At 47.4% G+C, this 15,365-nt stretch overlaps 2 pseudogenes; one reads left to right on the top strand and one right to left on the bottom strand.

Moving 5' to 3' along the window:
• The first annotated feature begins 1,071 nt into the window (after positions 1 to 1,071).
• Positions 1,072 to 1,701, top strand: LOC144323158 (large ribosomal subunit protein uL22 pseudogene; annotated as a pseudogene).
• Positions 1,702 to 14,411: 12,710 nt separating this feature from the next.
• Positions 14,412 to 14,907, bottom strand: LOC144322944 (ATP synthase F(0) complex subunit k, mitochondrial pseudogene; annotated as a pseudogene).
• Positions 14,908 to 15,365: the final 458 nt, after the last annotated feature.

Genomic DNA, 15,365 nt, shown 5'->3' with positions numbered 1-15,365 from the left:
TTGAGGTTCCCTTTATTCTATTATTTTATTATTATTATTATTTTATTCTATTATTTATAAATGTCGAATTTAGTTTTGAGGTTCTTCAAAATGTATGTAAAAGTGTTGAGACTTAACTAATTGTTTTCTCCAAGAACATGATTGCTTCCCTGTTAGAGATGCAGCTTGTGTAAATGTGATGGGGGAGAGGAGGTATTGACTGAATTTAGAGGCTAACAAAGAGCTATCAGCCCCTGATCCAATAAAATTAGGATAGTAGTCATCGGAGGGCAGAGGCCCCTCAGATGTTCACTTGTAAGATTCTCTTTTGAAATTATACATATTCCATTGTCAAACAGAAAATAGCAAATATTGTCTATCAGTTGAGAGTATGTCACAATAGTGACAATTTTTTTTAAAGATTTTATTTATTTATTCATAGAGACACACACACACACACACACAGAGGCAGAGACCCAGGCAGTGGGAGAAGCAGGCCCCAAGCAGGGAGCCCGACGTGGGACTCGATCCCGGGGCTCCAGGATCAGGCCCTGGGCTGAAGGCGGCACTAAACCGCTGAGCCACCCAGGGCTGCCCCTATAGTGACAATTGACAGTGTTTGAGACAACAACCCTAGCATTTGGGACACTGTATATTGAAAGTCAAGATCATCTAAGTCAATGATCAAAATCTGCAACAACATTGGTTGTGCACAGACTGTGTACATCGAAGGTACTGTTCATTCATTCAACACATATTTTTGAGAACCCAACCTGTGCCAGGCTGGGGTAGACGGGTGTTAGGGACGCAGCCCTGAACTCACCAGATGCCGCCACTTCTCTGAGGAAACGGACATTCTAGGGGCACCTGGCTGGCTCAGTGGGTAGAGCATGGGACTCTTGATCTTGGGGTTGTTAGTTGGAGCCCCAGATTGGGTGTAGGGAATACTTAAAAATAAAATCTTAAAAAAAAGGGGGGAGAAAAAAAAAGGGGGGGTAGAGAGAGAGAGAAACGGACATTCTAGGTGGGGGAGATAAGAAATAAAGTTAGAGGACGGCAAGCGACATGAGAAAGGTAACACAGGCTCTCTTCCCCCGAGCGGCCTGAGGTGACCTCCGGAGATGGTTTGCTACTCGCTGGACCCAGAAAACCCTACAAAATCATGCAAGTTGAGAGGTTCAAATCTCCGTGTTCACTTTAAGAACACACGTGAAACTGCCCAGGCCATCAAGGGTGTGAATATCCGAAAAGCCACCAAGTATCTGAAAGATGTCACTTTGCAGAGGCAGCGTGTGCCATTCCGTCGCTACAGTGGTGGAGTTGGTAGGTGTGCGCAGGCCAAACAGTGGGGCTGGACACAGGGTCGGTGGCCCATGAAGAGTGCTCATTTTTACTGCATATGCTTAAAAATGCGGAGAGTAATGCTGAACTTAAGGGTTTAGATGAGGATTCTCTGGCCACTGAGCACATCCAGGTGAACAAACCCCCAAGATGCGACGCAGAACCTACAGGGCTCATGGCCGGGTTAAGCCACACATGAGCTCTCCCTGCCACATCGAGATGATCCTTACTGAAAAAGAGCAGATTGTTCCTAAACCAGAAGAGGAGGTTGCACAGAAGAAAAAGATATCCAAGAAGAAACTGAAGAAACAAAAACTTACCATTCTGCATAGAATAAATGGGAAAAAAAAAGGGAAGTTGAACTATCATAGAATTGTCTAGAATGGTCCTCCTCCCCAAGATGTCTAAGGAGGTTCTATAAGCAAGATAAATGCTACCAAGATGCAGAGCACTCCCTGGAGCAGGAATGGGGGAGGCTCCGAGGGGCATCTGGTGTTAGAGGTGCTCCCAAGGTTATGTGAGTGCGTTCCGCAGGGTCACACGTGCATATGATTCTGGCTGCGGTGTCAGCGGGCTGTTGAGTGGTCCTGCCTGGACTTCACTGCCTCCGAGGAGCAGTTTTGCTCGTCACTATGCAGGGTGCCAGGACCCCCCTCTAATCCCAGGGCCAGGAAGGCGAAATGTGCTACCTTGGGAAAGTTATTTAAAATCTCTGAAAAAAAAAAAAAAAAAAAAAAAAAAAAAAATAAAATCTCTGATCTAGGGGATCCCTGGGTGGCGCAGCGGTTTGGCGCCTGCCTTTGGCCCGGGGCGCGATCCTGGAGACCCGGGATCGAATCCCATATCGGGCTCCCTGCATGGAGCCTGCTTCTCCCTCTGCCTGTGTCTCTGCCTCTCTCTCTCTCTCTCTCTCTCTCTGTGTGACTATCATAAATAAATAAAAATTTAAAAAAAATCTCTGATCTAGGGGATCCCTGAGTGGCTCAGCAGTTTAGGGCCTGCCTTCGGTCCAGGGCATGATCCTGGAGAACCTGGGATCGAGTCCCACATCAGACTCCCTGCATGGAGCCTGCTTCTCCCTCTGCCTGTGTCTCTGCCTCTCTCTCTCTCTCTCTCTCACTCTGTGTCTTTCATGAATAAATAAATAAAATATTAAAAAAAATAAAATCTCTGATCTAAAAAAAATAAAGATAAAAAAAATAAAATCTCTGATCTGTTGTTTTTTTTTTAAAGATTTTATTTGGGCAACCCCGGGTGGCTCAGCGGTTTAGTGCCACCTTCAGCCCAGGGTGTGATCCTGGAGACCCGGGATCGAGTCCTGAGTCGGGCTCCCTGCATAAAGCCTGCTTCTCCCTCTGCCTGTGTCTCTGCTTCTCTCTCTCTCTCTCTCTCATGAATAAATAAATAAGATTTTTTAAAAATAAAGATTTTATTTATTTATTCATGAGAGACAGAGAGACAGAGACAGAGACACACACACAGGGAGCCCGACGTAGGATTCGATCCCGGGTCTCCAGGATCACACCCTTGGCCAAAGGCCACGCTAAACCGCTGAGCCACCGGAGTGCCCAAAAAGTAAAATCTTAAAAAAAAAATTCTGCGTCTGTCTCTCTTCATCTTTAAAATGAAGACATTAAATGAAATCATCTCTGAGGTTAGATCCTTATGTGACTCACGAGGCATATACACGGTAGCGATGTAAGCAGCCTCCGGGGCCCTGGCAGGAGGTTGTGATGGCCAGGAAAACGCGCCCTTCACATCTCCTGCTGTGGGAGCCCGCGTGACCAGGTTAGGGTTAGGGTGAGGATTAGGGTCAGGGTTAGGTTTAAGGGCTAGGGTCAGGGTCAGGGTCATGGTCATGGTCAGGGTTAGGGCTGGGGTCAGGGTTGGGGTCAGGGTCAGGGTCAGGGTTAGCGTCAGGGTCAGGGTCAGGCCACGCTGCTGACATCCCCTGTCCACCCAACTCTGGAAGGGAAGCCGCTCTTCCTACAGGCTGCTCCCAGCCCACCACTGAGCAAGGAGGGGACCATTACAGGCCATTCTTGCCGGACCTTGGCTCCTGTAATGAACAACTTTGTTGTTTGTTTCTATCCTTTTAATTTTTTTTTTAAACTACTGTATTGAGACATGATTCGCATATAAAAAAGCTGTGCACAGGGGCGCCTGGGTGGCTCAGCTGGTTAAGTGTCTGCCTTCCGCTCAAGGATGGAGCCCTAAGTTGGGCTCCCTGCTACTTTACAATGGAGACTTCTTTAAGATTAAAAAAAAAAAAAAAAGTTTATTCATGTGAGAGAGAGAGAGAAAGCACGAGTGAGGGGTGGGGTGGCAGAAGGAGACGGAGAGGAAGAAACAGATTCCCCTCTGATCAGCGTGCCCGACTCGGGGCTCGATCCCAGGACCCTTGGGATCATGACCTGAGCTGAAGGCAGACACTTAACCAACTGAGCCACCCAGGGACCCCTCAGCAGAGATTCTGATTAAGATTCTTTCCCTCTGCCCCTCCCCACCTCAAATAAATATTTAAATCTTTAAAAAAAAGGAAAGAAAACTTAGAACATGCCATTTTCTATCCAAAACCATGTGATCGTTCTCCATGTCACTCAGAATAAAAGCCAAGATCTGTTTAGTGGGCCACAGATCCCCCCGCCATCCCCCATTCCTCTCCCCTTATTTTCCTCCTTCCCACTCGCTCTGCTCCGGCCACACTGGCCTCCAACAGGCCAGGCACACCAGGCCTGGGCCTGCGCACCCGCCGGTCCATCTTCCAGAACACTCCTGCCCGGCTACCTGCAGGGCTCAGGCCTCACCTTCAGGTCTTTCCCAGATGTCACCTGTTCAGTGACATCTAGCTAGACCACACTAAAGCATTTGAGAACCACCACCCAGATTCCCTTATTCTTTTTCTACTTCTTTTCCTTTTCCAAAGCACGTATCAGCAGCTACTACGCTGTGTAACTTAATGATATATTTTATTTATCGTTTACGGCCTGTGTTCTCCCACCAGAAAGTAAGCTCCACGAAGGCGGGGATTTTTGTCTATTCTGATCACAGGTTTGGCATTCAATGAATATTTCTAGAATGAGGCACCTGAAGACAGTAAAGCAGGGTGCCGTGATAGAGAGGGACGGAGCCGGCTACCTTAGATAAGATCGCTCCCCGGGTCATGACTCCTTGAGGACAGGGCTGTGTCGAAATCACCCTGGCCCTCCATAGACGCAGATGGAATACGTATTTGTCGAATCCCATGGGCTGAACTGAGCCAGAAGCCGGGCCAGGCATCTCCTAAGGGTGGTCCCACAGGAATTGCCAGCTCACTGACTCCTCTTAAAGCTCACTTGGTCACCATCTCTCCTGGAACCTGCTTGTTTCTTGTTGCATGTTTGCTGGAGTTCTGCACTTATGAAGAGTTTCCAGCATATTCCTCTGGTGGAAATTCTGACAACACTGACTCTAAATTCTGTTTCCATCCATCTATTTTTTTTAAGATGTTATTTTTAAGTAACTTCTACACCCAACATAGGGCTCAAACTTACATCCCCGAGATCAAGAGTCTCATGCTCCATTGACCCAGCGAGCCAGGCGCCCCTGTTTTCCTTATATTTTAAGAGGAACAGTGACTCTGAGAAGAGGGAGGTGGTCAAGTGTGTGAACAGAGATGAAGAAGAGGTTGAGTTTTGTTCCTTGGATCAGGGATTGGGCCACTGGGCTGAAATTGCAGGGAGACATATATTCTACGCAGTATCAAGGAATCTGTAGCCCTAACCACGCTGGGCACTGCTTCCTGAATTAGTAAGCTCCCCTTCAGGGGAAAGGTTTACGTGGAGACCGGATGGTCATCTGTTTCAGGTTGTAAGCCTGACTGGGAAGGAGGTCAGGTGACTGACGCCCAAGGTCCTGTCTCTGAGATGTGGTGCCTCTGTGGCCTTGATTGACCATCAGGTGTCAGTCTGTCTGTCTCTTTCTCTCTTTCTCTCTCTCTCTCTCTCTCTCTCAAGTAAGCTCTACACCCAATGTGGGGCTGAGGTCTCAGGGCTAATGACCCTGAGACCAAGCGTTGCATGCTCTACTGACCGGGTCAGCCAGGCACCTCAAGCATCAAACGTTTCTTGACCCCAAATAGCAGATTACCCCGAAGCACGTACTTTATTATAATTCTTAGCAAAAATTGCAAATGTCTTAGCAGTACTTTATCAGCAGCACAATTTTCACAAATACTGTCGAGGGCCAGGGCCACACAGCCACTCTGGCCCACCCCACTGTGCAGTAGCCCTGCACCCCAGAAGCCCTTAGACATATGGTAGTTTGCTTCCTATTTACTGCTCAGCTGTACTCCACAAAATGACTTCACCTCTTCTCTTCAGTTAGTGACTGAACCTAGTATAACCGGGGCAGCCTGGGTGGCTCAGCGGCTTAGCGCTGCCTTCAGCTCAGGGCCTGATCCTGGAGACCTGGGATCGAGTCCCACATCGGGCTCCCTGCATGGAGCCTGCTTCTCCCTCTGCCTGTGTCTCTGCCTCTCTCTGTGTATCTCATGAATAAATAAATAAAATTTTTAAAAAATTTCTTTATTTATTCATAGAGAAAAGTACAATCCAGGGCCTGCCAGAGAGCTATTCAATTAGGGTTCGCTACCACTCCCACGTGCTGATTGAATCTCCACAAAAATCTCAAGAATGAGATAGTTCCATGTTGCATAAACGTGATGGATGAGGTTAAATGACTTAACCAGGGCCGGCCAGCCAGTGGGGAGGTATGCCTTGGATCCTGCTGGGTCACAGTGGGCAGGTGGTCTGGGCACCTCCTGTGAAGCGCTGGGGAATACGTAGAGCCGCCATCTTTGAGGGGTTATGGAGAATCCTAACATTTTCCTCCTGTCTGCCCTCCACCCCTTGGGATGTGAATAAGGGTGAAACCAAGATCAAATAAGCCATCTCAGGCAAGCTTGGAGGAAAGGAGTCATAGAAGCAGGAGCCTGAGAAATGTGTGGGACCAGGCACGGCGGGGGGTGGTTGCCATACTGCTTTAGCAGCGGGCAGGCAGGGCTGGAAAGTTTGCAGGCTCAATGGAATAAGCTTCAGCTCTTTTGCTTTTTTTTTTTTTTTTTAATTTTATTTATTTATTCATGAGACACACAGAGAGAGAGAGAGAGGCAGAGACACAGGCAGAGGGGGAAGCAGGCTCCATGCAGGGAGCCCGATGAGGGACTCGATCCTGGGACTCCAGGATCGCGCCCTGGGCCAAAGGCAGGTGCTAAACTGCTGAGCCACCCGGGGATCCCCTTCTTTTTAAGCAAGGCTAGATCTCCTTGACTTGCCAGTGGGAGAAGAGAAAAAAGAGGGAGGGAAGGAGAGAAAGCTTTAGTAGAGGGTTGAGCCTGTAGATAAAATCTGTTTTATTTTTCTCATTTGTAAAACCATTTAGCCTCTGCAAGCTTTGGCCTTCCCATCTGTGAAAATAAAAATAATAGTATCTTGCTGACAGAATTATGGTAAGTGTGGAATGAAATAATGCGTGGTAAGTACATGGAAGTTTAATCAATGTCAACAATAAAAACAATAATATGTTTATACCTTAGTTCTCTTTTTTTAAGATTTTATTTATATATTCATGAGAGAACACAGAGAGAGGCAGAGACACAGGCAGAGGGAGAAGCAGGCTCCATGTAGGGAGCCCCATGTGGGACTTGATCCCGGGACCCTGGGGTCATGACCTGAGCCAAAGCGGGACGCTCAAGCACTGAGCCCCCCCAGACGCCCCCCTACACCTTAGCTCTGTCCATAAATGCACATTAAATGCTAGCAGTGATCCTATATTTAGTGTTTTCCATTGGAATCTGGCAACCGTGCAAACACACAGCACTCGATGCTAGAGCACCCTCTGCTGGCATAGCTGCCCTCCCTCTCCCTCTCCGTGGCCCGCAGAGCAGGCGGGGGCCCCCACCGACCACCAGTGTGCACCCCGCAAGAGGAGCGGGGCCGAAGCCACACTACCCGGGTTCCCAGCACCGAACATTACCATTAACGATAGTGATGAAGAGGAGTTCCGCACATTTGAGTTTGAGCCCCGAGAAATTAGCTGCTGGTCAGCCACCTGTGACCCATGAAGGTGGCAATTTCATAGGGTCAAAGCTATTAATTGCTGCTCTATGGGGAGAAATTAAAAATCTGGGTATGTCAAGTGCTAAACCAAGGAAACAAACACACGACAACTTAAGAATGACTTTGTGGGGGGATCCCTGGATGGCTTGGTGGTTTAGCGCCTGCCTTCAGCCCAGGGCCTGATCCTGGAGACCTGGGATCGAGTCCCCGGCATGGAGCCTGCTTCTCCCTCTGCCTGTGTCTCTGCCTCTCTCTCTCTCTCTCTCTCTGTCTCTCATGAATAAATACATAAAAATCTTTTAAAAAATTTAAAAAGTTTTAGGGCCACCTGGGTGGCTTAGTGGTTGAGCATTTGCCTTTGGCTCAGGTCATGGTCCCAGGGTCTTGGGATCAAGTCCCACATTGGGCTCCCTGCAGGGAGCCTGCTTCCCCCTCTGCTTGTGTCTCTGCCTCTCCCTGTGTGTCTCTCATGAATAAATAAATAAAATCTTTTAAAATTTTCTAAAAAATAAAAAATTTTTATATTTCGTTTATTTATTTGAGAGAGAACATGAGTGTGGGGTTGAGGGGAGGCAGGGGGAGTTGAAGAAGCCTACTCCCCATACTGAGCAGGGAGCCTGAGGTGGGGCTTGATCACAGGGCTCCATCCCAGGACCCTGAGATCTTGACCTGAGCCGAAATCAAGAGTCAGGTGCTTAACTGATTGAGCCACCCACGCCCTGCCAAAAAAAAAAAAAAATTTTAATGGAATACATTATGCAGGAGACTATAGGTGAATTTATAGTGGGATAAGCCTGGTTAGGAAGGGCTGATGAGGGCAGCCCTGGTGGCGCAGCGGTTTAGTGCTGCCTGCAGCCCGGGGCGTGATCCTGGAGACCCTGGATCAAGTCCCACGTCGGGCTCTCTGCATGGAGCCTGCTTCTCCCTCTGCCTGTGTCTCTGCCTCTCATTCTCTCTCTGTACCTCTATGAATAAATAAATAAAATCTTTAAAAAAATATTTAAAAAAAAAAGGAAGGGCTGATGAGGGTGCAAACCGATAGAAACTTTCTGTTAAAGAATCTGGCAATTTGGGGATCTCTGGGTAGTGCAGCGGTTTGGCGCCTGCCTTTGGCCCAGGGCGCGATCCTGGAGACCCGGGATCGAATCCCACATCGGGCTCCTGGTGCATGGAGCCTGCTTCTCCCTCTGCCTGTGTCTCTGCCTCTCTCTCTCTCTCTCTCTGTGTGACTATCATAAATAAATAAAAATTAAAAAAAAAAAAAAGAATCTGGCAATTTGTATGAAGATTCATGAAAGCACTTGACCAGATAATTCTCCTTTGGGAATCTGTATTAAGGAAATAAATGGAAACATGCAAAAAGATTTTCATACAAATATGTTATTGCAGCTTTTTTTGGTAGTAGTAAGAAGCAACTATTGCTATTCTTCTTCAGTAAAATAAAGTCATTAAATCAATTACAAAACATGAATAAGATGAAATATTGAATCTTCAAGAAAATGATCACATTGTAATGAAGAGTGAAGATATATCTATATCTGTCTAATGCTCCTAATTTTATAAGAAATATATATAGACAATAGACACTTAAAAAGAGGAAAGATACTGAAATACACAGGGATTACTTCTGGGTTTGTGGGCTCCACATCCAACATGGGGATTGAACTCACAACCCAGAGATCAAAAGTCACACACTCTACTGACCGAGCCACCCAGGCGCCCTGTTTTCTTTGTTTCTTTCTTTTTTTATGTTAATACTTTCTTTTTTTTTTTATGTTAATACTTTCTTAAAATTTTTTACATTCTCCCAAATCATCATGTATTACTTTCATAATCACAAAACCATATGGAGTATTTTTTTTTAAAGATTTTCTTTCTTTTTTTTTTCTTTTCTTTTTTTTTAAGATTTTATTTTATTTTATTTATTTATTTTTTAATTTTTATTTATTTATGATAGTCACAGAGAGAGAGAGAGAGAGAGAGAGAGGCAGAGACACAGGCAGAGGGAGAAGCAGGCTCCATGCACCGGGAGCCTGATGTGGGATTCGATCCGGGGTCTCCAGGATCGCGCCCTGGGCCAAAGGCAGGCGCTAAACCGCTGCGCCACCCAGGGATCCCAAGATTTTATTTATTTATTCATGAGACAGAGAGAGAGAGAGCGAGAGAGGCAGAGACACAGGCCGAGGGAGAAGCAGGCTCCATGCAGGGAGCCTGACGTGGGACTCGATCCTGGGTCCCCAGGATCATGCCCTGGGCAGAAGGCAGACGCTTAACCCTGAGCCACCCCAGCATCCCAACTATATGGAATATAAAACCAATTTGCAAAGTCTTCATGGTATTGAATGCAAAAACTGAACACAAGGCTTCATCAAAATCTGAGGTTGACAAGTAACTACATAGGTTTTAAAATATGGTTTAGAGTTGAAAAGTGCTTTTCAACAATCTTTCAAGGTCCTCACCGTATCAGAAGGCCACAGGAAAATAAGAGCAAATTATTTTCTTGCCTCTTTGGCCAAATTCTATGGCTTCTAGGAGATTCGGCTCGAATCATTCTTTTCCAGGGTCTTCCCTGAACTGAAACCATCCTGAAGTCTCTCCAACTATCAGTGGCCAACACGAACCGCGTTGGGGATTATGGTTAGACCGAGAGATCTTGTCGCACAATCGGCTGACACACACCTCCTGAGGCTGGAGACATTGCCAACACTCAGAATCCTGTGGATGACTTTGGAACGACTGCATTGATCATTTTGTACGTGTAAAGCCAGTAGGGGAAAAATCTAAGTATCACATCCCAATTCACCAGAGGAGCTTGATTAGGTGGACCATTGAGAGCACGCGCCACGTCTTGGGGTATGCCTCATGGAAAAACAAATATTCAAGCTCTAAGACGATTCTCATCACCCTGGACAAGCACGGATCATTATCCCCGAGATGTACATACAGGAAATGATCTGCTAGTGTGGCATTCCCTATTTCCCTATTCCTACTGTGATACAGAGGGATTTTATACGCAGCCTGTTGGGAAGGCTGTTGTCACCATGTTCTGTGTGGCTCCATCCTGCAAAACCAAATCTGGGACTCCCCCAAATGTCAACTGCTACAGCTTAATGTTCTACAATCTCAAAATGACTGAACTAAAATAAGTATCAAATTATCATTTTCTAAAGCTTTTAGAGACAGCTCGGTGTTATTTAAAAAAAAAAAAAATCCATACAAGTAAAAGACTCTATACAAGGAAGGAATGTGAAGTGTTTAAGCCCTGGAAGTGCAGGTATCTTCTCAGCAACTTCCTAAAGCATTTGTTGAAAGCTTGCACTTGAACTCAGAAATTTTTTTCTGAGGCCAACAAGCTTCTGTTCCTCCTCCCCAGAGCTCCTCATCACACCGCTATTAGCCTCTTTGCTCCCTCTTTGTTTCTTTCTTATTTTTAATGTTAATACTTTCTTAAAATAGTATTAACATAATACTATTTTACATACATACATAATACATACATACATAATACATAATAATAGGATGACTTGACTCCCAAGTCATCCTATTAAATTGCAAAGTGATCCCTAACCCAAGCTCTTCCTCCTAAGATGAAGGCACACTGTGGGGTTAGTTTTACAGGAACCCCAGTCGGCTCCAGTGGTAAAGTTCACGTGGGTCACTGCCCATAATGAAGCCGTCGGTGTGCCAGTCGTGGCCCCTCCAGATTCCCCACTCGTGCCCTGTGCTCCTGCCACGTATAATTAAGCCGAACGGGAATTCAGCAGATGGGAGCCGCACACGCTGAACCAAGTCCTCCCAACAGCTCTTAACTGTTCCGATCACGAGTCCGTTAGGGGGAAACCAGGAGCCAGACCTTGGTTCTGGTCTTTTGTACTCAGCGCCGGTCGGGGGGGCGGGGGGGCTCATGGGGAGTCAGCCTCAGTGGCCCCAAATTGAACAACAGCGCTGCTCATGTAGGAAAGCTGGAGGGGTGCCGCCTAATTCTTGTAATCCTGTTCAGGGCCAGCAACGAGCTAACAGAAACTGGGGGGGGGGGGGGGCAGCAAACATCCTCAGCAAGCGTCCTCAACCTTATGGTGAGACAGACAGACAGACTAACAAATATACCCCGTCTTTCAAAGAAAACCCTCCATGTGTCAGGAGAGAAGATGCTAGAAATAGTTGAGGTTGCAGGGGAGCCGGCGTCACGGCCTGTCGCCCCCCCACCCTTGGAGAATCTCAGCGAGGCAGGGAGGACAGTGCGGAGGATCTGCTGGGAAGCAGATCACGACCTCCTTGCTAGAGGTCCTTGCTTTGGGTTTTTTTTTTTATATATATATTTTTAATTTATTTATTCATGAGAGACATACAGGCAGAGGCAGAGACCCAGGCACAGGGAGAAGCAGGCTCCATGCAGGAAGCCCGACGTGGGACTCGATCCCAGGACCCCAGGGTCATGACCTGAGCCAAAGGCAGATGCTCAACCCCTGAGCCCCCCACCCCCGGGAGCCCCAGGTCCTTGCTTTGATGGAACAACTGGAGTTTGCCCCTGCAGGGCCTCCCTGCTGAGCCTCTTGATCAGAGATCCCCCCCCCCCCCCCACACACACACACGCGTGCACACACACGCACGTCCGCATTGCCGGCCCATGCTCATGGCAGTGAGCGCGCCTGGCAGCAGGAGCACATTCAGAGAACGTGGACGAGCAGCTGTGCACCCGGAGCCTCAGATCTTATCCCCAGTCTGTTAGAAGAACTCTCAGAACATTCTACCCTGTTGCTTCTAAAATCCCAGGCCACGCAGTCAAGCTCGTGCTGGCCGGGCCCGAGGAAAGGAGGAGGAGAAGAGCGTGGCGGCGGGCTGGGGCCGTGCGGCCACCGGCGACCCAGGGGTGGGGAGGCCCGAGCTGGGCCCGGCCCGCCCAGAGCGACACCCGCAGAGCCTACCTGGGGGTCCTTGCGGCTCGACGGTCTCACTTCGCGGGCCGCCCCGCAGCTCGGCAGCTCCCCACTCCGCGCACAGTCCAGGTGCACCAGGTCTCGGCAGCGAGAGTGACAGACGTATCTGCCCCCTGGAAGAGAGGGCCACGGTGCCTGGTCGGCTCACGGCGCCCGGAGCAAACCGGCCCCCAGCCAAAGGCGGCTGGGACCCCGGGTACCGGACCTGTCTGTGTGAGGCCCACCGGTTCTTTTCTTTCTTTCTCTTTTTTAAAAAATATTTTATTTATTTATTCATGAGATACCCAGAGACCGAGAGAGGCAGAGACCCAGGCAGAGGGAGCAGCAGGCTCCATGCAGGGAGCCCGGTGCGGGACTCGAACCTGGGACTCCAGGATCAGGCTGTGGGCTGAAGGCGACACTAAACCGCTGAGCCACCCGGGGATCCCCCAAGGCCCACTGGTTCACAGCAGTGTGTGGGGCCACTTAAACCCGGCTGTCTTGGCCTTCACTGAAATCTAAACATGATATGTTGGTGAATGTATTCCACAGAGACAGATTAGGCTACTAGAAATATTTATATATATATAATATGTATGTTGTATATATAATGTTTGAATTGAGAAACATTGTATATATATATACACACATTCAATATATGTATATATACATATTATATATAATATATATATAATATATGTATAAAAGTATATATAATATGCATATTATATATATATATATAATGTTTCAATTGAGGTAAAAAGTCACATAATGTACAATTCACCACGGTGAAGAGTAAAATTCAGTCTTTTTCAGTATATTCATCATGTTGTGTAACCACGATCAAATTCCAGAACATTCCATCGCCCCAGGAACAAATCCCTTACCTGTTAGCAGTCCCTCCCCATTTCCTTCTTCCTCTAGCCCCTGCCAACCACAGATCTATTTTCTATGGATTTGCCTTCTCAGGACATCCCCCCTCCCCCCGCCAGACATTTCCTATAAACGGAATCCTACAATCTGCGGCCTCTTGTGTCTGGCTTCTTTCACCCCGCAGGTGGTGGCACATATCAGAATTCCATTCTTTCTTTATTGTTGACTAATATTCCCTTGCCTGGAAGGGCCACCTTGTGTTTATCCACTTGTGGGTTGATAGACATTGGGTTGGTTCCAGTCCTAGGAATAGAATTGCTGGGTCATGTGGTAATTGTTTAATTTTTTGAGGAACTTCCAAGCCATTTTCCAGGATAAACACCTTTAACAGAGCTTTTCCAGCCACATTTACAGCACATACAGGAGAAATTCTGCAACTCTGTTTACCGGCAAACAGAATCCTCACAGAACTGGTCTAGGAATGGAGTCCGTTACGTTATGAAGGTCTGAAGGCGCCTGAGCATGAGATAACTTTACCCATTAAAGTAGTTTTATCTTGGGCAGCCCGGGTGGCTCAGTGGTTGAGCGTCGCCTTCCACCCAGGGCATGATCCTGGGGTCCCGGGATCGAGTCCCGTGTTGGCCTCCTGCATGGAGCCTGCTTCTCCCTCTGCCTGTGTCTCTGCCTCTCTCTGTGTCTCTCGTGAATAAATAAATAAAATCTTTAAAAAAAATGATCAAAGTAGTTTTATCCAGGTAAGAAGGACCCTGCAGGAAAATTTAGAGTGGGGATCTATTCACAGTTTTTATTCTAGCCAAGGATAAAGCAGTCTATATCCTCCTTGTCATTAAAATGTCTTCTGTGCTGATGCCTTGATTAAACCTACAGGACAGTGTCAGAGACCTGGCTTCCAAAACAGCATCCAAGTGTGACCTAGGGGGACACCTGGGGGGCTTAGCGGTTGAGCATCTGCCTTTGGCTCAAGGCATGATCCTGGGGTCCCGGGATCGAGTCCCACATCGGGCTCCCTGCATGGAGCCTGCTTCTCCCTCTGCCTGTGTCTCTGCCTCTCTCTGTGTGTCTCATGAATAAATAAAATCTTAATAACAACAACAAAAACAAAGGTGACCTGGAAGCCAGAGGCTTGAGAGTCAAACTCAACTAATTTGCAGAGACTTACTTCTCATGCTTGTGCACATTCTTTTTTTTTCCACGTTCATAATTTATTGTACAAATTGAGTATCACATGATGAGTTGACATTAGCTTCTCCAAGCATGGGAATTTAACAGATGAGGTCCAAGTTAAAGTCCATTTATGTTGCTTTCACAACTGGTGTTTTTTTAAGACCTTAATTTGAAGTATAAAATCATCAAAACAATTTCCTCCATATGTGGCCAATAGACAATTCATTCAACCTGTGAGAGTATAAGAGTTGAAATATTTTTTGATGCCAGTGAAATGGAATTGGGCATCAGTTTCTGGACCTGCCATGATTTCAATCTTGCAAAAGGTAGCAATTCCACTGGTTGTGTCCTTCAACGTTATGCAGCTAACCTGCGGCCGGCCGGAAGAAATGCTTGTGCACATTCTTAAATCCATGCAGAAAATGCTAGTGCCTCCTTCACCCCAGGGCTTGTTGAGACTCAGGCTCAGCCCTCAGTGGGAGGAACGGGTACGAGAGGCAATGCTCACAGTGTGGCAAGTGCTGTGACATTACGGTGGGGACACGGAACCTATATGTGCCCATGCCTGGAAGCTAGTAGAAGCCCTGGCTTTCCCCGGCGTGCCCTGCACCCGAGCACCCCCACCATCCTCCTTCCAGCACCCCCCCACCCCCAAGCCCAAACACATTTTCCATCGCTTCTCAAGAAAGATTTGGGGGGGCAGCCCCGGTGGCTCAGCGGTTTAGCGCCGCCTGCAGCCCAGGGTGTGATCCTGGAGACCCGGGATCGAGTCCCACATCAGGCTCCCTGCATGCAGCCTGCTTCTCCCTCTGCCTGTGTCTCTGCCTCTCTCTGTCTCTATGAATAAATAAGAAAAAATTAAAAAAAAATTTTTTTAGAAAAGAAAGATTTGGGAGCTGCGGACTAAAGCTTCAAAGTCCTTGCGTCCTTTTAGGAAGAATCTGAACTGCAAACATATGTCTTCGATATTTAT

This window comes from Canis aureus, chromosome 11 (assembly GCF_053574225.1).
Source record: "Canis aureus isolate CA01 chromosome 11, VMU_Caureus_v.1.0, whole genome shotgun sequence".
NCBI lineage: Eukaryota > Metazoa > Chordata > Mammalia > Carnivora > Canidae > Canis > Canis aureus.
Note: the sequence above shows the minus strand (reverse complement) of the source record. Positions and strands in the feature narration are given on the sequence as shown.